Genomic DNA, 27,064 nt, shown 5'->3' with positions numbered 1-27,064 from the left:
ATATATTATATATTAGAAATACATAGTCTCTGTTGTGAGGTGAGGGGAGGGGGGAGGGACAGCATTAGGAGATATACCTAATGCTAAATGACGAGTTAATGGGTGCAGCACACCAACATGGCACATGGATACATATGTAACAAACCTGCACATTGTGCACATGTACCCTAAAACTTAAAGTATAATAATAAAAAAAAAGAAATACATAGTCTCGAATAGTGTTTATATTATTGGTACTCTACCCTTTGTTTAGCGTTTAGTTTTAAGCACTAACTATAATCGATAAAACTCAGGAATTCAAAGTTTGAGACATTTAAGAGTTGAAAATTTTTAAGCCAATATTGTAAGGTCCTTTGAATTGTCATTTAAATCAGCAAATCCAATTTGTGTCCTTGGGAGCCAATAATTTTAGGAAATATTATGTGTGTATTGTGGGGAGGGCTGGGGTAAGAATCGTGGATCAAATGAATTTGGAACATGCTGTATACCATATCCCTTTCTTGGAGATTTAGGTGAACATTTGCATTAAGAATGCATAAAAGTTCTACACTAAAGGGATATGTTTGACTTTCTTTAACCTAGTGTTTTCCAATGTAATTTGACTATGGAACTTTATAATTATAGATAGATACATAGATAGATAGAGATATCACATTTCAACACCACAAAACACACTTTGGTAATTCTGGTTTCAACAACCTCTAAGGTTGAGTGGTGCGGTGGCTCATGTCTGTAATCCCAGCACATGGGAGGATCATCAGGCCAGGAGTTCAAGACCAGCCTGGGAAATGCAGTGAGAGCCTGTCTCTACAAAAAAAAAAAAAAAAAAACAAACAAAAAAAGAGGCCCGGCGTGGTGGCTCATGCCTGTAATCCCAGCACTTTGGGAGGCCGGCGGATCAGGAGATCAGGAGTTCGAGAACAGCCTGGCCACATAGTGAAACCCCGTCTCTACTAAAAATCAAAAAATCAGCCGTGAGTGGTGGCAGGCACCTGTAATGCTAGCTACTGAGGAGACTGAGGCAGGAGAATCGCCTGAACTGGTGAGGCGGAGGTTGCAGTGAACCGAGATCGTGCCATTGCACTCCAGCCCGGGCGACAGTGTGAGACTCCCTCTCAAAAAAATAAATAAATAAAAATAAAAAATAAATTTAATTTAATTTAAAAAGAGAAAGAAAGAAAGAAATTTAGCTGAGCGTGGTGGTGTGTGCCTGTAGTCCCACTCAGGAGACTGAGGAAGAAGGAACACCTGAGCCCAGGAGTTTGAGGCAGTCGTGTTTGTGCCACTGCTCCCCAGCCTGGGCAACAGAGTGAGACCCTGTCTCTAAAAGAAAAGGAAAGGAAAGGAAAAAAAAAAACCCATTTAAAAAATAAAAATAAAATAAATACCTCTAGTACATTGTATTAATAATTAAAAGTGCAATAATATTGTAGCTCATCTAATACTTTTATATAAAGCTACGAATTTTAAAGGACTTTTATAAGTATCCTTAGTGTTTGACACTTTATTTTCATTCTCTTTTTTTTAACAGTTTTTATTCACCTAAAATCTACATGTAAAATTTACCATCTTTACCATTTTTAAGTGTACAGTTCAATGGTAATAAATATATTCGTATTCTTTTTTTTCACCTTTTTTGGTTTTCATTCTCTTGTTAAATGGCATTGATTTTCAACACCAACAGAAATCAAACTTTAAATTGACAGAGCTTGCAATAATATTTGTTTAATACTATTGAGGAATATTATCTTTGATACACCACAGGTAAGAAGATTGGTTGTGTTCTTCAGAATACAGAACTCTAAAGTGATTTGCTCCATTTTACCTATTTCATTCAAAAATCTAAAACTGTTATTTCGTTTTAGAATATGATCACACATTGTTAAATTTATTAGACTTATTATTTCTTTATGAAGACCTTGTGAAGAGAAAGGTCATCTTCAACATCTTCAACTTCTCTTTCTTGGTAGTTTTTCTTTAAGTTCAGAAGTTTTAAAGCTTAAAAAGAAAAAAATCATTGGGTTTCGAAAAAAAGCTCTACTAAAGTTATCGTGTATGGGAATTTTTCTGTGCAAGAAGAAAAGCAATAGACTAACAAAAACAAAGTGTCCACATTTCTTTTTAGAATACGTGTTATATTTGTGAAGTGTTATGACCATTTAAAATGAAGCAATTGCTCCATGAACTGTTATACAACTAGCAACTCCATTCAAAGAAAATCCTAGATATAAGGTTCACCCGTAAATATTAAGGTGGCTTAGGTGTGACCGGGTGTGTGTCCTTTCATCACTTGTCCACTCTGAGAAGATAATCCTGCTTTTCATTCATTACCAATTTCAGTTCCTCTCCTATCATTTCAAAATAAGAGATAAATCAATACTTTTAAAAAATTTGGGAAATATAGCTTCTTTCTGTACCATAGAAAGAGAAATTATTCAATCAAAACTGTGGGGAGCATAAATTCTTAGCACACATTTTTTTCCTTTCATTAATTTTGGCTTATATTTATTCATAGGGCCATAACAAGATTCAGAGGCTATAATGATGTCAGTAACTCCTCTAAAATTTTATAGCAAGAGGATCTGAAGATCTCTGTTCAGCATTGCAGGGCTGCTCCTCTGTAACTCTTTGAATAGCCCCACAGCAGAACTCCATTTCTTGTTTGCCAAATTATGAAGTTAATTGTATTCATATTCTGAAAGTGCCTAGCACCTAGAACATTTGGGATGCTGAAAAATATCCTATGTAGCTGTTTGCCAGACACCAGAATATAAATCTAAGTTACTTAGATTTACAGTATTACCGTTTCTCCTTTAAAAAGGACATGAGGGAAATGTTTAACTTAATGAGGCAGAGGAACCTGGTGTGCAAGTTACATTATATTTTTCATTGCACAAGAGTAAATCATTGCTACAGTTTCCTATATGGTACCCCAGTGGCCTCAAAGACACAATGTAGCTTCCTGAAATGCCAACTTTGTCTTAGGCCATAACTTATTCTCAGAGAGTATGCTTTCTGAGAATTACCCATAACATTTCTTACAATAGGCTGAATTTCTTGAAGGTCATTCATAGATACCAACTTAACTGGATTTGTCTTTTTTTTTTTTTTTTTTTTTACTTAGAAACATCCAAATGATAAGTCTGCATACATTATTTTACAAAAAGGAAAAACAATGGGCATTTTCTTTGTCTCAAACATTTAGCAAACCAGCAAAAAAAATCTGGGTGAGAAATTATAGGGCATACAATTTTTTCTTGGCATTTTCCCACTGTTGCTGCAAACTTTTTAAAATAAATAAGCATGGGTCTTTTGGAGGTGATCTTTGAGGATTTAGAACTATAATAATTAAATATATTGTTCTATATTTGTAAAAAAAAACAAAAACTTATTTTGAATATCAAATGTATGGACCCAAATGTCCAAATGTGTGTTTGAGCTTTTTAAACAAGCTTTACTTTCTAATAAGGTAATATAAGAATGTAATTAAAACAAAACAAAGTCCCCCCACCAATCAGTGTTGCAACGTTTGGGTAAATTTTGGAGCTTGACAATTTTCAAAGCAGAGACATTACTCCAGGCTTTCTGCCAAACCATTACTGGTAATCTGATGACAAGGGATGAAGCAAATGAAAGTGCTGCTGCCTGGCTTAGATATGCATTTTCTAGAAGAGAAGCCAACACATTTCTTATGCAAACCATCAAAATTGCAGCTCAGGCACACACACACACACACACACACACACACACACACACACACACACACCACACACACACACACACACACACACACACACACACACACACACACACAGTGCTTTTACAAGTCTAGGAATATACACATTAAAATACAACTCCATGCTTAAGGGCAATGCAGAAGTAGCAGACACAGCTAGGGTTGACTGGATCCTTTCTTTACCTTGAGTGGTTTTAATAAATAGCAACATTTCTCTCAATGGCTGCAGTACAAATAATTAAATTACTTATATCCGGACAGGATTTAGCACTGCGTTCACGTGGTTAAATTCCAACTACTACCCAAAATCACCCATTGGTAAGTGGGTGATTTGGGCTGCTATTGTCTGTGGTTTATTTAAATGATTTAAATAAACATCTATTCTCCTATAGTGCTAAAAAACAATTTATGTAATATTAGTGAAAAAAATCCAGTTCAGTTAGTATCTATGAATGACCTTCAAGATAGGGATATAGGAAAGTAATCAAATCAGGCATGTTTTATAAAAGGAAGACTTTGGAGTTTTATAAGTTCTGTGGAGGGGAAAAATACTGAGTAAATAACTGTGGGTATGTGCATGCATTATTTTGACCACAGGAGGGCTCTATTTTTTTTAGCAATTTCTTTAGAAATCTACTTGATACAGCTGCAACTTCAGTATAACAAATTTAGATCTTGCCATTATAAAGTCTATATTGTCTCTTAGCTCATATGATGGTATATATTTTCAAAATACAAATAAAAGAAAACAGATTTAATTTACTATGTTCTTTGACTATTTCACAACAAAAATATTTCACAACAAAAAATGAGAAGTTAGCAATGTGTCTATTTTTTATAATCATTTCACAACCAAGACTCAGGTCAAAATTACACTATCAATAACATGTTTGTTGCAGTAAGACATTCCTAAATCTCAGCATTATACTCTATATTTGAAGTCTTAACCTACACAGTGCCAAGTCCTTGCCTTTGAGGAATGCACTGCCCAGTGGGAAGACAGATACATATGGTGATGGTTTAGTTAAATTGTAGTAAGTTATAGACAGAGTATTAAGGTGCCCAGAGAAGATACCCAGAAGAAGGTGATGCTTATATTGGATTTTAATAGATGAGTAGGAGTTATTTAGATAAAGATGGGAAGGGCTTTCAGGATTGAAGGACTAGCATGAGCAAAGATATGAAAGGGCATGGTGTGCAGAGGAGATACCCAACTGTTTGGTGTTATGATAGGGTGAACTCTGAGGCTAAAATGAAAGGTGATGAATTTGGAGGGATAAATAGGTATCCAGACATGGAAGGGTTTTCATGTCATTGTAAGGGATTTGGTCTCTATTCCTTGGAGGTTTAGTGCTTCTGAAATCCAAACCCCTCCCCCAAAGTAAACAAAGCAAAAATAAAATGAATACATTCCCACAAAAGGGACTGAAGCCACAGCTCAAAATGGCCTCCCATCTGTATCCAGTTCTTTGAATTCTCAAGTATTTGCATTTTACTTCATAATGAATCTTTGTTTCATTCAGCATAAAAGTATTTTTCTCCACATTTCTAGTAAGATGCACCATTTTTATCCAATAGCTCTCATCCCTTGAAATACTGTTTGTGTCCTTAGAATTCTCTCTGATTACAAATCTTTTTTGATTGAGAAGTGCAGCTGTAGGTAGCAAAAATTATTTAAACTAAGAGTTTCAAGAAATGTATTTCAGATAAATTGATCACTCTGGATGGTGATTTTAAAGAATGCAAGAATACAGACTGAGTAGAAAGAAAATATCGCAATAGTCTGCTCATAAAATGTTAGATTTAACAGATTTCATGATGCCTAGTTAGATAATTATTTTGACCACTGAGGGGAGCTCCCCTATTTTTTCTACTTTGATTCTGTAGAAATCTAATTGATATAGCTGAATATTTTCCAAACTTGTTCCAAAGCAGACATTCTAAATAAATATATAAAAAATGGACTACATTTTATCATTTTCTCATAGTTTCAGCCCTTCCGCAATACTGCAAATACGTACTAGGAGACATGGGAGAAATGTTTGTTACTGTTACCAGCACTTATAACACAGAGAGTGGTGTTTGTCCTGAAGGGTTCCTGATTTCTTCTCATGACCTCTTGACATCTTGTGACAGTCTTCCACAAACACTCAAAGTTCTGGGTTTTGCTGGAAATTGGAGTACTTTGTTTCCTCATGCATTCACACAATCCACTTTATCCAGGGTCAATAGATCAGAAGATACAGAATTGCATACAACAACTAAGAAAAAGGCCAAAGAGGTAGCATTTCGATACTCACTGAGGAAGGCTTTCTACAGATGGCTCTGTTTAATAGATACAGTAATGAAATGCAAGATAGAGGATTATAACAGTGCTTGATCTAGAAGTGGCAAGGATTCTAAATCCCTATGATTTGAATCTTAAATTGCTATGATGGATGCCAATTAAGGGAAGCCCAGAAGGTCTCTCCAATCCCTGATGAGGCTACCCTACTCTTTTGACAGACTCAGTTATAATTTTCAATCTTACGAAAAGAACTGTGCCATGTCCTCCTCATTTTATATATCTAAGTAACTGGGTTGGTATTTATATGAATTGGAAGCATGCTTATGTGCCCAAGCCTACATAAAGATAGGCAGCCTGACCTATGATGACATGGTTTTGCTGTCACAATCAGGAGTAGTCTTAATAAGTAGCTGTCTGTTACTAACTGCTGCCACGAAGAAAGATTTTAAATTAGCAGTGCTAAAAATAAAAGACATATCCTTTATTCAAATAAACAATACTAAATAATCCTATTATGTCAATTTGTTCATCTACTTGAAATATTTAATATCCTGGAGCACCCATCAGTATGTCTTTCTACTCAAATATTCAGAAATTTGACAAAAGTATTTGTTAGGTTTTTTTTTTTTTTTATGGATTCAGGCAGTGTAATGGTGAGAACTATTCATAAAAATTTCTAGGCCCAAATTGCTTCAATCGTGCCTCATGGGACTTATGAAATCACAAGAGCAGATTCAGAATTCTTTCTTTTTTCTTTTTTGAGAAAAAAAAAAGTTTATCCATCTCTATGTATTAGAGTGACCCACCTCTTTGTGAGAATAAAAGTCAGGCAGGTTTCTCATCAGAATGTCAACTCGGCCGCCTTCTCACCTGCTGTTTAAACATATAGATCTTTCTTCAATCAGCCATGCAGAATATCGTCACTTCTAACAGCTGTCAACAAATTTAACCTTGGAATGGCTGTGCTATAGCCAAGATACCTTCTCTAAGTGCTATTGTATATTGGATCTCAGACCTAGAGCACATTGGCTTAACACTTTCTCTGCCCCCTCATACACATATAATGTCATTACTAGTAACTATTTAATTTTATGCCCTTGATTACTGTTGAAGTTTACCATAAGGCATGGCACTTTGGGAAAATAAAGAATGGCTTTGAACAAGCTGCAATAACATTGTGCTAAATGCTACTTGCTATCTTCAGAATAAGGAGCTAAGCACACACAATTCTCATAGGGATTGTGCCAGGAAAAAGTTTATCACTCAAGACAAGCTTGTAAGCTTTCTTTATTGTACAAGATAAACTATATAATCTGTCAATTTTGTTTTGACTGCTTTAATCCTTTTTTTTGTTTTGAGACGGAGTCTCGCTTTGTCACCCAGGCTGGAGTGCAGTGGCGCAGTCTCGGCTCACTGCAAGCTCCGCCTCCCGGGTGCACGCCATTCTCCTGCCTCAGCCTCCCGAGTAACTGGGACTACAGGCGCCCGCCACCCCACCGGCTAATTTTTTGTATTTTTAGTAGAGACGGGGTTTCATCGTGTTAGCCAGGATGGTCTCGATCTCCTGACCTCGTGTTCCGCCTGTCTCGGCCTCCCAAAGTGCTGGGATTACAGGTGTGAGCCACCGCGTCTGGCCACAGCTTCAATTCTTAAAGTTAAATTTGAATGCTCAGTGGTATTAATGATCCAGTTTTGGGTGCCTGATATAGCTACTGTCTTCAAAATTTGTTTTGACTCATACCTTTGCAGAGTCCCCTTTACTTCCTCTTTTATAACCCTATCTCATGAAGGTGGAACTCCTTCCTTGTCTACTTGCTTGTGATTTTGGACTCAGGTGATAAGTGCCTAGTGTTCTACTGTTTCTCATCATCAAGCAAATAACGTTTAGTGAATTAACATTACTTTGCACTGTCTTGTATGTTTTAACAATGAAATACGCCATTTTGAAAATAGGAAGTAAAATTCTAAACCATCAGGAATGATTAACAAACCGATTAATTGGCTGTTGAGAATAGTAAATAAAAACAATAACAATTCTTAGGGACACTTTGAGACCAATTTTCTCCAAAGAGCTGAGCGATATCCTCTTATCCTCCCTCCATTTTTGCCGAGATCTATATATATATTATTTTCAGTCAGGTCACATTTTACTGTATTGAGTTTTATTTTCAGCAAGTTTTAACTTTGTTGGAGTTTGCATCAGGGGAATCTAGACAGAATAGTTAAACAATAAGGTCATGCTTGATTACAATGTGCTTATGTCATCAGTTTGTCCTATTCTTACAACCAAGGCCACTAGTCAAGTATGTGAGGCAACTTCTATAGGCTAAGGAAGATTTCACCTGTGAGGCTGTATTTATGAGAACTGGGATAAGTCAAACTAACCAAGAGCTGGTGTTTCTCTCATGGAAATCTTTTGACATCTAAGGAGACTGAGGCAGGAGAGATTAAGTAATTATCCAAGACCAGAACAAATCAGTCTAAATGGAAGTATAAATCACAAATTTTCTGGTTTAAAGTCCAGAACTCTAAGATGCTTCTCAGATGTGTCTCATAAATTCTCTGAAACAATGTATTGAGAAAAAAAAAAAAAAAAGGTGACTGAGCATACAGAGCATGATTTTGAAGTGTGGTATATTGTCAACTTATCTTTTGTGCCAATAGCATATGCAGTTTGTTTTCAGGTACACTTAAAAAAATGTATAGATCCAAAGGGATCTGGGAAGGGGTGCAGAGAACTACATAAGTAACAGTGCACACTTAAAAATGAAATACTTAAGAAAACTGTGATAAATTCACTCAAAAAATAATATGTGGCCTTTTATGCATTTAGGCTGTTGTCCATTTCTTTAATGATCTAGAACAAAAGTCTTCCTGTAAACTGTATGACTTCAGTATAACTTATTTAACTTTTTATTCTCATCTCTTAAATTGAAACAATAATGGAGCTACTGCCTAGGATTGTTAAAAAGATTGGATGAGATAATCCGTGTAAAGAATTGATGAGCTCAGATTATTACATGTGTAAAATAATGTCTATGAAAAGTGTTAATTACATAGGGAAAGGCTGATGTCACAATGTAACAATACCATAACCAGGAAACAAATTATGCAGTTAATTAGAATTATGTGGATATCTTGATAGAAAAGGCTAAGACAGAAACATTAATTGCAGTTACTTTAGATTTTGAGAAACAGGAGATTATTTTATTTCTTGTATTCACCTGTATTGTGCAAATTTTCTATAAAATGCATACAACATATGCTCAGAAAAAATATAAAATTCATAAATATAGATCTAAACTCCCACAAAAAAAGTTCTCTTGGATCTTAACAATTCTTGGATTTTTTGGAGGTAGCTGGTGTGGTTTATTTGCTTACAGCCTTTACTTATGAGTGTACATATCTAATACACCAAGGAAACAGTACCATTCAACTCTAATGCAAATCCCTTCTAGCTTTTTAGACAGGTTCATTCACCTGTAATGAAAATTTAGCAGGTAGAGAGTGATTAAATCCTGGTCCCAGAAGTTTCCTCCAGTCTCAGGTGCTGAGCCCTATAAATCTTTATTCATATGAACTCATTTCTTTCTTTAGAACTTGTGTTACTCTTAAGCAAGGAACAAGTTCAGAAGAATCATGTATTCTTGAAGGACATGGGGGTGTGTAACTGTGAAAAGTGGCACCCGAGACTCCAGGCATACTCTGTGGCACCTCTTTGCTAAAGAAATGAAAAGCACCAGGGGGAAAAACCCAGAGCAGAATCAATCTCAGAAGGGGCATGGGGGTAAACAAAACAAAACTAAACTAAACCATGTGGGCTCAGGAGTCAGGAATCAGAGTTTCTCGGTTTGGGGACCTGGTTCTCCCCTTAGCTGTGTGTGGCCATGGAGGAGCTACTTCACCTCGCTGAAAAATAAGTGAGATGGCAGATACAGCAGTGTGGAGATGCTGGGCACTCATCTCGAGAGCAGTTTCCAGAAGACTCCACTGGCAGAGGGTCTCGGGCATCTCGCTGGGCAGGATGTGCAGCACATCACATGCTACCTGGGCAGTCACAGAACTGGGCTGGCAGCACTGGGCCTGTTTCACAGGGCTCATTGATGGCTGTCCACCTGCCCAGCCCAGGCTGACCATCTGGCCTCCTATGAGTGCATTCTGTGGGCGGCACCCTGCCTCACCCAGCTCCTGCTCGACTGCAACCAGCTGACACGGGCCACCAGGCGTGAGCTCACTGAGGCTGTCAAGGACATCACAACGTTCCCTGTGCTGGCCTGGGAGGACCTGGGCAACAATGGGGACCTGGCCTCCCTGGCTCAACCCCTGTTGGTTGGCCTGCGCACCTCACTCCCCACCATCTACGCGGGCCTGGACCTCCAGCCTAGGACCCCTGGGATCCTGCAGCTGCTGGCTGGGACCCGAGGCCCAGGCCTGCCATGCCAGGTGACCCACAGCCCACCTAACTCACTGCTACTGACTTCGTGATGCTCTCATGCACATGGGACAGTGGGTGATGGTGGCCAAGGAGGTCTCACAGGCCCCCAGGGATCCAGTACAAATGCTCAACCTGAGATTAAGGGAACAGAAGGAGAATGAACTCACAGGAGGCCCTATGGTCAGCCCGGGCTAGAGTCTCAGCCTACCCTCAGCAGAAGGGGCCCCGGCACCCACAGTGTGGACCCTGTAATAAAGGGTGATGCCCACCTCCATCTTTCTGGAAAAAAAAAAAGAAACAGGGAGAATATTTTCTGCCTATGCTGTGATTAGCTATATTGAAAAGCAATAAACAAAGCAAGATTGTTGTCATTAATTTTGCAGCACTTGCACTCATCAGTAAACGTTATTACACCTTGACATTTTCATGGTGCTCAGCTTACCTGTAAACATTTCCCCACCAATGCGCCTTGTTCTTGTCTTATAATTATGAAACACTATATATATTAATCTAAATGAAGATGCTATACTCATTAGAATTAATCATGACCAGGAGAGTTTTCAGTGCATAAATCAGTCATAATGAGTCCACCTTCATGCTATACTCTTATTACTTTTAAAAACATGTACAGGCATATTTCTTTTTATTGCAGTTCGCTTTTTTTCCATTCACAGATACAGTAATTTTTTACAAATTGAAAGTTTGTGGCAACCCTGCCTCAAGCAAGTCTATCAGTGCCATTTTTCCAACAGCATGTGCTCACTTCATGTCTCTGTGTCACATTTTGGTAATTCCCACAATATTTCAAACTCTTCCATTATTATCATATTGATTATGGTGATCTACAACTAGTAGTCTTTGATGTGGCTATTGTAATCGTTTTGGGGTGCCATGAACTACACCCATATAAGACAGATATTTTAATCAATCAATGTTGTCTGCATTCTGACTGCTCCACTCACCAGCCATTTCTCCATTTCTCTCCCTATCCTCCAACCTCCCTATTCTCTGAGACACAGTAATAATGAAATTAGACCAAGTAATAACCCTACAATGGCTTCTAAGTGTTTAAGTGAAAGGAAGGATCCTGTGTCTCTCACTTCAAATAATAATTAGAAATGATTAAGTTAAGAAACACATGTTGAAAGCCAAGACAGGCTGAAAGCTAGGCCTCTTGCACCAAACAGTCAGCCAAATTATAAATGCAAAGCAAAAGGGAAAGTTCTTGAAGGAAATTAAAAGTGCTACCCCAGTAAACCACATGAATGATAAGAAAGTGAAACGGCCTTATTGCTGATATGGAGAAAATTTTACCCATCTGGGAGGAAGATCAAATTAGCCACAACATTCCCTTAAGCCAGAGCCTAATCCAGCTCAAGGCCCTAACTCTTCAATTCTGTGAAGGCTGACAGAGGTGAGGAAGCTACAGAAGAAGAGTTGGAAGCTAGGAGAGATTGGTTCATGAGGTTTAAAGAAAGAAGCTGTCTCCATAACTAACATAACAGAACAGGGTGAAATACCAAGTACTGATGTAGAAGCTGAAGCAAGTTATCCATAAGATCTAGCTAAGAAGACTGAGGAAGATAACTCCACTATGCAACAGATTTTCAATTTAGACAAAACAGCTTTCTGTAGGAAGAAGATGCCTTCTAGGATTATTATAGCTAGAGATGCAAAGCCAATGCCTGCCTTCAAAGCTTCAAAGGATAAGGTGTCTCTTGTTAGGATCTAATGAAACGGATAACTTTAAATTGAAGCCAATGCTTATTTGTCATTCAAAGACACAAGTTCCCATCAGAATAATACTAAATTTACTCTGCCTGTTCTCTATAAATTGAATAACAAAGCTTAGATGTTAGTGCATCTGTTTATAGCATGGTTTACTGCAATTTTTTTAAATATTTTAAGCTCACTATTGAGACTTACTGCTAAAAAGAAAAAGATAGTGTTCAAAATATTACTTCTTATTGACAATGCACCTGGAGCATCCAGGAGCTCTGATGGAGACATACAATGAGATTCATGTCGTTTTCAGGCCTCCCAAGACAACATCCATTCTGTAGACCATAGATCAAGAGTAATTTCAACTTCCAAGTCTCATTATTTAAGAAATACATTTGCCAAGGCTGTAGCTGCAATACACAGTGATTCCTCTGATGGATCTGGACAAGGTAAATCAAAAAGCTTCTGGAAAGGATTCTCCATCCTAGATGCTATTAAGGATATTTGTGGTTCATGGGAGGAGGTCAAAATATCATTAACAGGAGTTTAGAAGAAGCTGATTTCAACCCTCATGAATGACTTTGAGGGGTCCAAAACTTCAGTGGAAGAAGTAACAGCAAATGTAGTGCAGATAGCAAAAGAAATAGAATTAGAAGTAGAGCCTGAAGATGTGACTGAACTGCTGCAATCTTTTGATAGAACTTGAAAAGAAGAGGAGCTGGTTCTTACAGATGAGCAAAGGAAGTGGTTTCATGAGATAGAACCTATTCCTGGTCAAGACTCTGTCAACATTGTTGAAATGACAAAAAGTAATGTACAGTATTTCATAAACTTAGTTGATAAGGCAGTGACAAGGTTTGAGAGGATTCGCTCCAATTTTGAAAGAAGTTCTACTTTGGGTAAAATGCTATGAAACAGCATTTCACAGTACAGAGAAGTCTTTCATGAAAGGAAGAGCCAATTAATGCAGCAAACATCATTGTTTCCTTATGTATTAGGTCATTCTTGCATTGCTATAAAGAAATACCTAAAGCTGGGTAATTTATAAGAAAAGAGGTTTAATTGACTTATGGTTCTACAGGCTGTGCAAGCATGGTGCTGACACCTGCTTAGCTTCTGGGGAGGCCTCAGGGAGCTTTGACTTACAGAAGAAGGCAAAGCAGGAGCAGGCACAACACATAGTGAAAGCAGAAGCAAGAGAAAGAGTGGAGGGGAAGGTGCCACACTCTTTTAAACAACCAAATCTCACAAGAACTCACTATTGCAAGGACAGCACCAAGCCATGAGGAATGCGCCCCCATGACCCAAACACCTCCAACCAGGCCCCACCTCTCACTTTGGGGATTACATTTCAATGTGAGATTATGGGGGACAAACATCCAAACTATATCATCTTATTTTTTAAAATTGCCATAGCCACCCTAACCTTCAGCAACTATTACCCTGATCAGCCAGCAGATATCAGCGACAAGGCAAGACTCTCCATGGGCAAAAAGAGTATGACTCAGTAAAGGTTCAGATGATTGTTGGCATTTTTTGGAGGCAAAGATTTTTTTAACTTTTAGTTTCAGAGGTAGATGTACAAGTTGGTTTTATAGATACACTGCATGTCACAGGGGTTTGTTGTACAGATTATTTCATCACCCAAGTAATAAGCATAGTACTCAGTAGGCAACTTTTCAGACCTCACACTTCTCCCACCCTCCACTCTGAAGTAGGCCCTGGTATCTATTGTTCCCTTTTTTGTGTCTATGTACTCAATGTTTAGCTCCCACTTAAAAGTGAGAACATGAAATGTTTGGTTCTCTTCTTGCATTAGTTCACGTAGGATAATGGCCTCCAGCTCCATCCATGTTGCTGCTAAAGGCATTGTCTCATTCTTTTTTATGACTGCATAGTATTCCATAGAGTATATGTTCCACATTTTCTTTATTCAATCCACCATTAATGGAGACCTAGGTTGATTTCATGTCTTTGCTATTGTGAATAGTGCTACAGTTAACATACATGTGCATGTATCTTTGTGGTAGAACAATTTATATTCCTTTGGGTGTACACCCAATAGTGGGATTGCTGGATCAAATGGTAGTTCTGTTTTAAGTTATCTGAGAAATTGCCAAACTGTTTTCCACATGGCTGAATTAATTTACATTTCCACTAGTAACGTATAAGTGCTCCCTTTCCTCCACAGTCTAGCTAGCATCTGTTATTTTTTACATTTTAGTAATAGCCATGCTGACCAGTGTGAGATTGTATCTCACTGTGGTTTTGATTTGCATTTCTCTGATGATTAGTGATGTTGAGCGTTTTTTATATGCTTGTTGGCTACATATATGTCTTCTTTTGAAAAGCATCTGTTCATGTCCTTTGCCCACTTTTTTAATGGGGTTTTTGGTTTTTGCTTGTTAATTTAAGTTCCTTATAGATGCTGGATAGTAGATCTTTGTCATATGCATAGTTTGCAAATATTGTATACCATTCTGTGGGTTGTCTACTTACTCTGCTGATAGTTTCTTTTGCTATGCAGAAGCCATTTGGTTTAACTACATCCCATTTGTCAATTTTTGTTTTTGTTGCAACTGTTTTTGCATCTTCATCATAAAATATTTGCCGGGGCCTACCTCTAAAATGGTATTTCCTAGGTTTTCTTCAAGGGTTTTTAATAGTTTTAGGTTGTACATTTAAGTCTTTAATACATCTTGTGTTAATTTTTGTATATGGTACAAAGAATGGGTCCAGTTTCAATCTTCTGTATATGGCTAGACAGCTGTCCCAGCACCATTGATTGAATAGGATGTCCTTTCCCCATTGCTTGTTTTTGTTGACTTTGTTGAAAATCAGATGGCTATAGGCATGCAGCTATATTTCTGGGCTTGTTATTCTGTTCCATTGGTCTATATGTGTATGTCTATTTCTGTAGCAGTACCATGCTGTTTTGGTTACTGCAGCCTAGTAGTATGGTTTAAAGTTGGGTAATGTGATGCCTCCAGCTTTGTTCTTTTTGCTTAGGATTGCTTTCACTATTCAGGCTCTTTCTGGTTCCATATGAATTTTAGATTTTTTTCAGTTATGTGAACAATGTCATTAGTAGTTTGATAGGAATAGCATTGAATCTGTAAATTGCTTTGAGCAATATGGTCATATTAAAAATATTGATCCTTCCTATCAATGAGCATGGAATGTTTTTCCAATCGTTTGTGTCATCTATGATTTCTTTGAGCAGTGTCTTGTAATTCTCATTGTAGAGATCTTTCACCTCCCTGGCTAGCTGTATACTTAGGTATTTTATCTTTTGGGGGCTATTGTGAATGGGCTTGAATTCTTGATTTGTCACTCAGCTTGAATGCTATTGGTATGAAGAAATGCTACTGATTTTTTTCATTGATTTTGTACCCAGAAAGTTTGATGATGTTGTTTATCAGATCTAAGATCTTTTGGGAAGAGTCTGTGGGGTTTTCTAGGTATAGGATCATATCTGCAAATAGAGATAGTTTGACTTCCTCTCTTTCTGTTTGGATGCCTTCAATGTCATTCTCTTGCCTGATTGCTTTGGCTGGGATTTCCAGTACTATTTGAATATGTGTGGTGAGAGTGGGCATCCTTGTCTTCTTCTGGTTCTCAAGGGGAATGCTCCCAGCTTTTGCCCATTCAGTATGATGTTGCCTGTGGGTTTGTCATAGATGGCTCTTACTATTTTAAGGCATGTTCCTTCAAAGCCCAGCTTGTTGAGGGTTTTAAATATGAAATGATAGTTTAAATTTTTATCAAAAGCCTTTTCTGCATCTATTGAGATGATCTTGTGGGCTTTGTGTTTAATTCTTTCTATGTGATTAATCACATTTATTGATTTGTGTATGTTGAACCAATCTTGCATCTCAGGGATAAAACCTACTTGATTGTGGTGGACTCGCTTTTTTATGTGCTGCTAGATTCAGTTTGCTAGTATTTCCTTGAGGATTTTTGCATCTATTTTCATCAAGGATATTGGCATGACGTTTTCTTTTTTGTTGCGTCTTTGCCAGGTTTTGGTATCACGATGATGCTGGTCTCATAGAATGAATTAGGGAAGAGTTCCTCCTCAGTGTTCTGGAATAGTTTCAGTAATAATGGTACTGGCTCTTCTTTACATGTCTGGTAGAAGTCAGCTGTGACAATGAAGTATTTTAAATTAAGGTATCTACATTATTTTATTAGACATAATGCTATTGCACAATTAAAAGACTATAGCATAATGTAAACATAACTTTTGTGTGCACTGGGAAGCCAAAAACTTTGTGTGATCCTTTCATTGTGATACTTGCTTTATTATACTGGTCTGCCACTTAACACATGATTTCTCTGAGGTATACCTGTATGCACATTTTGAACTAATTTATCTGCACATTTCCTTCATCTTTTCGCTAATATAATTTTCCAATATTATACTGAATACAGAAAAGCTAATCTCTGGGCTGGGTCACCAAATGTTAGAGCTGGGAGCAGGTTTAGACATCATCTAGTGAGTAGTTCAGATTGTTAATTTTCCAGAAGAGGAAACCACAGTCTAGAGAGATTAACTTTGTCCAAGAGTACAAGGGTCAAGAGTTGAACTCAATCCACTTCTGTTCTGTTAGATCTTTGGACCTTTAAAATATTCATGTCAACCATTTTTGACACATATGATAATGATTTGCCAGCCTAAAGTGTCTCATTTTATGGGGTTCATTCTGCTTCAATATTTGTAGACAATACTATGAAATCATCTTGATGATGAAAATCCAGAGACAGAAGGGTTAAGAATTGTCAGCAAATCATTTTAAATCAGTGGTGACTATAAATTACTGTTTCATTCAAACATGGTATCAGATAGTTCTCTATACATAGAGCAAGCAAATGGAAGCATGTCCTTCACAGGCTGGAGTAGATAGGTCATAATTCTGTGACTCACTTTACAATCCTCTCAGTCTCTCAATCATGTGTTATTTTTCCTTTCTGCCTATGTCATTTTTGGGGGATAATGCCAAACTCTTCATTTTTAGGATGTAGAATTTTTGGTGTTTTTAAGGGCTTCGTGTTGCAGATGAAGAAAGAACTTCAAAACAATGTCATGTTGTGATAAAAGAAAATAATTACTTGCAATATTGACTAAGCATTTTACATTTTCATAAAAATATTGCTCAAGTAAGTGACCCTCAATAATGAGGAAAACCTGTATTTTAAAAATTTCTTTTCATTCATTCATCATCGACTTTGATCACCAGCCATGTACCAATTACTTTATTAAGTCTGTGGATGCAATCTCTGCCCCAGGGAGCTCAAAGAGTGTAGGGGAAAGACACATACAAGCAAATTGTTAATATTTCATGTGACAGATACAATAGAAGCCCCAAAAGGCATTATAGAGGAGGCAGAGGATTAATTCAGGGGAAGATAAACACGATGAAGGGTGGAAGATAACTACAAGTATGTTAGGCAGATTCGCGTTTGTGTGTGCATGCAGTATGAATGCAAAATAATATTCTGGAAAAAGTAAATATCATTTAAAAGGTACTGGAGGAGCAAGAGTATGATATCTTTAGTTAAATTCAAATGGTTTAGCATTGCTAAAGCCTAAGATGTATTGTAATGAGTGGTACAGGATAAGACTGGGCAGATTGGGGGAAGCATCATAAAAGGTCTTTAACACTGTGTTAAACAGGTTAACATTTATACTGGGTCAGTGGAAAACCATTTAAGAATTATGAACAGGCAATGGCATAACCAATCTCAATGTTAGAAAAACCACTGTTGCCACAGTCTGAAAGAAAGGATGGAAGGCAGAAAACCTCAAACCAGGAAGAATAGCAAAGAAGCAATATACCACAAATTCCAAGCAAGAAAAAATTAGAGCCTAATGTTCTAAGGAAATCACAGTGATAATGTCAATGAGATAGGAAAGGGAGGATAAATTTAAGAGATACTTCATAAATAGAATCAACATGATTTAAAGATTGGATAGGAGGCCAGGAGGAAAAGACATATCAAGGATGGTTCCCAGGGCTCTGACAACAGAATGGATGGTAATGTCATCCACTGTGATAGAGGATGTGGGAAAAGGTTCATGTAGGGAAAGGATGAACACAATGGCTTTGGACATTTTGAGTTGGAGGCTTTAGTGGGATATCCAAACTAAAATATCCAGTAGTCATTAGGATAAATGGGATGAAATACCTGGTGTAGAGATATTGATTTAAAAGTCATTTGTATATAAGTATTTAAAGCTATGAGCAGTATGAGTTATCCCAAGAAGCATGTGCATCAAAAAGAAAAGAAACATGGGGAAGAACCCTAGAGAACATTTATGATTTTGGTTGAGAAAAAGGAATTGTATCATCATGAGACATTGAGAATAATTAGCCAAAGAGATGGAGGGGTGAAAATAAGGACAGAATGGTTTTACCAAAACCAAAGGAAGAACTTTTTTAAGGGAATACTGCAAGTGGTATTATATGAAACAAACAAGATTGGTAAAGACAGAAGTTCCTGTTGGCTTCCCCAATTCAGAGGTCAGAGACAATCTTACTGGGAACAGTTTCAGTGTAGTGGTGGTAAAATGAGCTAGTTTGCACTGGGGCAAAGAGTGAAAGGGAGATGGAGAAGTATAGACAGTCAACATAAGATTGCTATTTGGGAAGTTTGATGGTGGAGAAAGGAAAATGAGAGGTAGCTAAATGGGGAACCCAAATTGAAGAACTTTTTTTAAATATCAATTTTAAATAAGTTTGAAAATATTTGAATGCCCATATCAAAAAAGTTCATGGAAATGGATAATTTGAATACACAGAAAATAGAAAATGATTAAGTTACAGAGAATGAAGAGAAGAATCTCTAGAACAGGTATTTGTGTGAAATACAGCTTACTCATCGTATTAGTTTATTCTCACATTTCTATAAATAAATACCTGAGATTGGGTAATGTATAAAGGAAATATCTTTAATTGGCTCACAGTTCTGCAGGCTATACAGGAAACTTAGTGACTTCTGCTTCTAGGGAGGCCTCAGGAAACTTACTGTTATGTTAGAAGGTGATGAGGAAGCAGGCACATCTCACATGCCCTGAGAAGGAAGAAGAGAGAGAGCAGGGAGGTGCCCTACACTTTTAAACAACCAGATCTCATGAGAACAGCACTAGGGGGATGCTGCTAAACCATTCATGAGAAACCGCCCCTATGATCTAATCACCTCCCACCAGGCCTCACCTCCAGCATTAGAGATACATTTCAACATGAGATTTGGGTGGGGACACATATCCAAACCATACCACTTATTACAAACCAAAATGCACATTGCATAGTTAAAATTTTTTCTAATAAAAAAAAGTATTTGGAGTAACTGAATTGCTTTGGGAGCGATTGCATAAAATACCATTTAAAAAAACCCAGCTATTTATTGCAAATTTCAAGTGCTATTTTTTGTTATCAAGGGAAAATTGGTAGATAAAATATGAACCGTTGATCCAGAAAAATCTCCTTCTCTCAGTTCTACAAATGATTACCTAGTATTTGAAACACGATTTCTTAAGGATCATCATGTATTACAAATATATATTACAAATAAATATATATTATATATAATATGTATCTGTAATATATGTACATATTGTATATTACATATATATTATATATAGCCTATGAATAATGATGTGTGTGTATGTGTGTGTGTGTGTGTATATATATATATATACACACACACATCAATATATCCTGCAGAAGACATTTTAGAAAGAACTAAATTCTGTGGGAACTGGTAATTCTTTCTTAATAAATAGAGCTGGTCCACTCCCACATTCACTGTAGCATTCATTATTCACAAAAGTCAAGATATGGAATCAACCTAAGTGTCTGTCAATGGATGGATGAATGGATAAATGTGGTAGATATCTGCAATCTCTACTATATAGCTGAAAAGAGAAGAAAATTCTGTCATATGTAACAATGTGGATGAACTTGAAGGACATCATGTTAAGTGAAATAAACCAGGCACAGAAAGGCAAACACTACCTGATCTCACTTACATATGGAATCTAAAAAAGTTGAATTCATAGAAATTGAGAGTAGAATGGTGGTTACAAAGGGCTGGGGAAGAGACTGGGGAGATGTTAGTCAAAGGATACATTTCACTTAGAAAGGAGGGATAAGTTCAAGAACTCTATTGTACAACAGTGACTATAGTTAAAAACAATGTATTTTATTCTTGCAAATTGCTAAGAGAGTAGATATTAGGTGTTCATTATAAAAAATAAGTATATGAACTAATGCATATGTTAATGAGCCCAATTTAACTATTCCACAATGTATACATATTTCAAAACAACATGTTGTACATAGTATACAATTTATGTTTGTCAAGTAATAAAGACAAAGTTGAACTCATAGAGGCAGAGGGTAGGACAGTGGTTGCAAAGGGTGGGCAGAGGGGAAGAATTGGGAGATATTGTCCAAAGGATACAAAATTTCAGTTAGGAAGACTAAGTTTTGGAGATCTATTGGTGACTATAGTTAGTAATAATGTATACTTGAAAATTGCTAAGAGAGTAAATTTTAAATGTTTTCATCACAAAACCATAAGTATATGAGGCAATGGGTGTTAATTATCTTGACTTAATCATAGCACAATATATACATATATCAAAACATCACATTGTACACTATAAATATATGCAGTGTTTATTTGTCAGTTAAAGGCTAGTAAAGTAGGGAGGTGGAGAGATCAGAAGCCCTCTATACGTCTAACTCGTGTTTTAAACTAGTGTGATTTACCATCAAAAGAACAACTTGAATTGTTATCCATAGACCACACTGGTTTAATAAAAAGTGCTACAGTTTGGTGTACATGACAGTGAGATGGTTAATTTGAGGTGTCAACTTGACCGGATTAAGGAATACATGGAAACTTGATAAAGCATTATTTTGGGGTGTGTCTGTGAGGGTGTTTCCAGAGAAGATTAGCATGTGAGCTTGAGTGGACTGGGTGGGGAAGATCTGCCCTCAATGCGGGCAGGTACCGTGCAATCTGCTGGCAGCCCAGAGAGAACCAAAACAGAGACAAGGTGAATATGTTATGTATCTGCTGGAGCTGGGTTACACTCTTCCTCTCCTGTCCTTGGACAACAACTCCAGGCTCCCTAGCTTTTAGACTTACATTATTCCTCGTCCTCCTCTCCACCCGTCTTCTCAGGCCTTTGGCCACAGACAAGAGTTATATCATCGGCTCCCATGTTTCTGAGGCCTTCGGATTGGGCTGAGCCATGTTACCGGCATCCCAAAGTCTCCAGCTTGCAGATGGCATGTTATGGAACTTCTCAGCCTCCATAATAATGCCAGTTTGTTTAATAAATCCTCTCCCATATATCTATATCTGTTTACATCCATATCTTTATATACCCTATTGGTTCTCTCTGAAGAACCTTGACTAATACAGTTGAGTAACACCGGACTCTGTTAAAACTAGGAAATATTTTTCTTCTAAGAAATACCCTGGGATAACAAACATGGCTGTGTGTTAAGGCACATGACACCCCCATGGGGCAGATATCCCAGGGCACCATTCACATGGAATACATTGGAGCTGCATAACTTGATAACCTTGCCAGTATAGGGTCAAGGGCCAAAAAATGCAGACTTCACCTAAAAAAGGAACAAAAAATCTGATTCAGGAAGCAATAGCTGAGCCTTGAGCAAGAAAAGACAGACTTTAGAAGACTTTTATTTTGGTTACTGAGAGGCTGCAATAAACCTCAGAAGCAAATCAAGGGAAACTTCATTCATACTGTAGATTTTTGATGTTGGAATTTTATAGAATTTTCTAGCAGATAGAAGTACCATTTCTAATAAAATGTATAGTACAAAAATTTTTTTTTCTTGTTTGTACAAAGTCACTTTATCTTTCTGGAACCTTTGCTTCTCTATTTAGTTTCACCAATTAGTCTCAGGAGCTCAAGGGCATTTTTATATTCAGAGAACATTCTAGGCTAGAATCAGTAACTACAGTTAGAACACATAGAAGAAATAAATGAAGACAGGGCTTTTATATCCTTAAACTCACTCATTCACTCATTCATTCAGTCATTTAGTACTTTTAAGCAACTCTTATGTGGTAGGCAGTGTGCTATGTCCTGGCCATAAGCCTAACGAAGAAACTAAGAGTAGGCTAATGGTTCAAGGAATTAAACACATGCTGAGAGAGAAGGCATCATGTATAGCAAGAAATGCAGTCACACCATTGAATGAGGCATCAGTGTTGTTCTCTGAAAGCTGAATTTTAAAAACTATAATTTGGAAGATCCAAATGTGTTGAAAATTGTCCTTAGAAGCTATTTTAACTTTATACAGATGCGGCGCTTTTATAACAGGAAAATGCTCATATTTTCAGCTCAAGTTCTTAAGTGGGGAAAACATGGCAGATGCTTCTGATAAGCATAAGAGATTGACTTGAAATGAATTTTTAATTAAAATTACCCAAAGGCCTAGTGAAATGATTTCCCGTGACTGTCCAAGTCTATGAAAAGTTCTGCCCACCTCTGAAGAAAGAAATAGTGTCATATTTACATCAAAAAAGCAAGAAAAATACAAGGTAGTCAGTTATGGATGGATTGTGTCATTAAGTTTTCCTGAACGATACAATGAAAATTCAATTTTCAATTCACTTTTGCCAGTTGCAGATCAATTAATCTCAAAATCTTCAGTGTCTCATAAAGACACTGAAGTAAATAAATTTAACAATAATGTAAAATCTTATACTGAGAACTAGGTAACACACTGATATATTAACATTTCTATAGAAAGTACCTACTATGTTGAAATATCTGTTATTGCATTTTTGATATAGCAACTGCCCATTAAGTAAAGATGATCTGACAGCACAACTCACTAACTTATATTTAAATCTAGACTTTAACATTATTTTTGAGTAGACAAATTAGGAAAGCATCAAACATTTTCTTCTCATATGCCAAATGCCAATATAATTTCAAGTATAATCAATGTTAACTGTGGAAATGTTTGCTCTTCAAAAAGGTGGCTATTGAGAAGGCTGATATGTTAAATAAAGTTGAAACTTAATAGAAACTTAATTAGCAAGTGCTGTTAAATTCTTTTTATAAACAATGCTATCTTAGGTACTTTGAGAGATAAAAAGATGAATTAGACAGGACTGTGACTCATCCAGAGCTCACAATACACAGTGGGAAACAGCTGTGATAAGTGCTTGACTAGCTGAATAAACAACATCAAGGCTGAAAGTATTGCAGGGAATGGGGTAATTAATTCCAGTTGGGGACACTTTTTTTCGTTTGTTTTGTTTTTTGAGACAGAGTCTCACTCTTTCACTGAGGCTTGAGTGGAATGCAGTGGCCTGATCTCGGCTCACTGCAACCTCTGCCTCCTGGGTTCAAGCGATTCTCCTGCCTCAGCCTCCTGAGTAGCTGGGACTACAGGCAGATGCCACTATAGCCAGTTAATTTTTTTGTTTGTTTGAGACAGAGTCTCACTCTGTCACCCAGGCTGGAGTGCAGTGGCACAATCTCGGTTCACTGCAACCTCCACCACCCTGGTTCAAGCAGTTCCCCTGCCTCAGCCTCCTGAGTAGCTAGGATTTTACCACCACACCTGGCTAATTTTTTTATATTTATAGTAGAGACAGAGTTTCACCATGTTGGCCAGACTCGTCTCAAACTCCTGACCTCAGGCAGTCCGCCTGCCTCGGCCTCCCAAAGTGCTGGGATTACAGGTGTGAGCCACCACGCCCGGCCCACCTAGTTAATTTTTGTATTTTTAGTAGAGATGGGGGTTTCACCATGTTGCCCAGGCTGGTCTTGAACTCCTGGTCTCAGGTGATCTGCCTGCCTCAGCTTCCCAAAGTGTTGGGATTATAGGCGTGAGCCACTGCGCCTGGCCAGGGACACCTTTTATGTGATGTACATCAGGTGAAGCATTAGGTGCCACAGAGGACAATAATACAAACATATGATGTGACCCTTTCCTTCGGGGAACTTATCTTCTTGGAAACATAAGACATACATAAAATATATGTCTACATTTATACACTTATATATACACAAAATATTATCAAATACACAATTGCATGCAAAAGAATAAAAAGTCTTTGATCAGAATGTAGAGGCTCTGAGGGTTCAGTAGAAGGAGAAGTTGGTATCAACATGAGAAATGAAATAACATCTTGGAGAAGGTGGACCATGATATGGGAGAGAAAGTGCTGGAAGTACTTGCAGAAGCAGCAGAAGGTAAGACTTGAAATGATGAAAACAATGAATGAAGGCAGAACTGACTACATCCTGTTCCATGAACCTCAGAGACTGACCTGGCCAAAGCATGAGGTCTTCTTTGGGGAACCTTGGAAGAACTAATTGGTTGCATTAAGGGTAGGATGGGGGTGCTTCGTGAATGCCAAGACAAGGAATCTGGACTTGATCTGATAGGAACAGGAAATTCTCATAGACTGTCAAGCAGCCTAGTGACACATGAAAGCAACTAGAAAGATTAGGCTTGTGATTATTGCTTTTTTGAGGAAATGTTTTATATAAAGTTCCTCTAAACAGTTTATAAAGCTTTAGACAGATGTACAATGAATGTTATTATTACATCAGACACATACAGAGAACTAATGAGTATGTATACAACCCTAACACTCCTGAAAGTGTTCTGTAAAATCTTGTAAGTAAGACTTAGAAGAAATCATTTAGTTGGCCTGCTCTACCGTAAAGGAGTAGATGAAAAACAGAGATAATGGATTAACATTTGTTAAAACAATGTCAGAGAAACCAAAGTGGAAATGCTCCATGAAAAGAAAGATTTACATCCAAAAAGGGCCTATCACAGATATTTTAAGAACCTTCAGAAAGTGTCCTGAAGTTAAAAAAAAAAAAAAAAGGAAATTTCCTTTTGTAAGACTGTTTTTTGTTTGTTTGTTTGTTTGTTTTAAGAGGGAAATATCTTTGAGAGTTACAAACTGGTCATTACACGTTTAATACCTGAGAAGAGGCAGACCCAACAAGTTGCCAGCAACCAGCAAAGCATTTAATGTAGGTAGCAATCTACATGACCTTATGAAGGGAGAATCAGGGCAGATCAGTTCAATTTCCACCCAAAACAGAGGAATAGATATTAGTGATAAGGAGGCCATAATGTGGCTGAATTTTTGTAAGCCTTTAGGGTCTGCTCCAGTTGGCATTCTTCTTAAGAAGATGCAGCCTGGGGCTGTCACATGTGGACATAGATGATGAGGGTTTATATCCAGATATTATTTATTGTTTAAGGGTGTCTCACCATTAATGTGGAAACATTTGTCTGTAGCTGATAAGCTCACTGATCAAAGGTGTTTGCTAATGGCATCAAAGTAATGGAAATCCCCTCCAAGTGGACTCACATGCTCCTGGAGTCACATTACCAGCTGGGCTCACTCCTTTCCACTGACTCACAATGCACGTTTTTATAGCTAGAACCTGACAAAAACGATGAACAAAACAAATTTGTCATCACCACTAGAAGAAAAAAAAAATCCATAAATTCTGCTTAAGCAAAAGTCTGTATCTACGGATGAGTCTGAGAGTCAAAAAAAAAAAAATCGACTCATTCAAAATATCTACCACTTCAAGAAAGCTGATGATTTAACTGAGTTGATCTTTTTTGTATGCACTTGGTTAGTCAAAACAAACAGACAAATTTACCCTTGAAGCCAAGAATATCTGTGTGAGAATGTGTGACAGGGAACCAACGATCATTCCAAGTGGTACCTGTGTAAAGTGTGTTCACTTTCTCTTACTCTACTACTGAAGTCTCCACTGCTCCCTTCAGCCAAGAAGGACAAATTCTTCCCCACACCCCATGGTTCCTTCCCAGTCCACTCTTCTCAGGGCCCTATCAGTTCCCATAGCATCCTCCCAGCCAATGCCCACATGTTCATTCAAGATATTAAGTTTAGGTCCACCAATATCAATAAGCCTTAGAGATCATAGAGGGACATGCTATCTGAAAAGTCCCTTTCAATATCTGCAAATGAAATTATTCTCAGATCTCTGGCCCCATCATCTTTTTTTTTCTTTTTCTTTTTTTTTAATTCTATTATCATTATACTTTAAGTTCTAGGGTACATGTGCACAACGTGCAGGTTTGTTACATATGTATACATGTGCCATGTTGGTGTGCTGCACCCATTAACTCGTCATTTAGCATTAGGTATATCTCCTAATGCTATCCCCTCCCCATCATGCTTAGTCCAGTGTTCTTTGTCCTTTGCCTCTCTTGGAACATGGTGCTCAACCTTGAGTTCCTGAGTCAGGGAAGGATGATGCACATGATCTGTGCCAGTGCAGCTGTGCTTATTGAGAATTCCACCCACAGCCCAGCCTCTCTTTTGAATGTGTGCTAAGTCTGGGCAAAATATGAAAGATTTTCTTTAAAAATCTTCATTCAATTTTTGACTTCCCAATGCTGCTTATATTTCTTCTAACATTAGTTACTTGTAGGAATTCCATGGTACACCCTTCTGTCTGACTGTATGCTAATTTTGTTTGTTTGTTTGTTTGTTTTGTTGGGGGGTAGAGATGGGATCTCACTGTGTCGCCTAGGCTAGTCTCCATCTGCTGGCCTCAGGCGATAACTCTGCCTCAGCCTCCCAAAGTGCTGGGATTACAGGCATGAGCCACTGCGGCTGGCTCAAATTTGTTAAAATATGAATTATAATCTTTAAGAATACTCAAGTTATCTACAATAGCTATGAAACACTCAAAGGCTTCTTTAACTCATTTCTCTAGCTTTCATGAAGACCACTTAAAATCCTTCTTATGCATTCCCTCTCTGCTAACCAACGTCTATAACTCATCTTATTTTTAATACAATAAGAAGTTAGA

General features: G+C 37.5%; 1 protein-coding gene across 22 annotated transcripts in view; it reads left to right on the top strand.

The window, feature by feature from the left end:
• Window positions 1–27,064, top strand: part of DTNA (dystrobrevin alpha) — a 391,156-nt gene that overhangs the window by 102,878 nt on the left and 261,214 nt on the right. The gene's annotated exons all lie outside the window — the stretch shown is intronic.

This window comes from Hylobates moloch, unplaced genomic scaffold (assembly GCF_009828535.3).
Source record: "Hylobates moloch isolate HMO894 unplaced genomic scaffold, HMol_V3 SCAFFOLD_5, whole genome shotgun sequence".
NCBI lineage: Eukaryota > Metazoa > Chordata > Mammalia > Primates > Hylobatidae > Hylobates > Hylobates moloch.
This window is presented reverse-complemented; position numbering and strand designations above follow the sequence as displayed.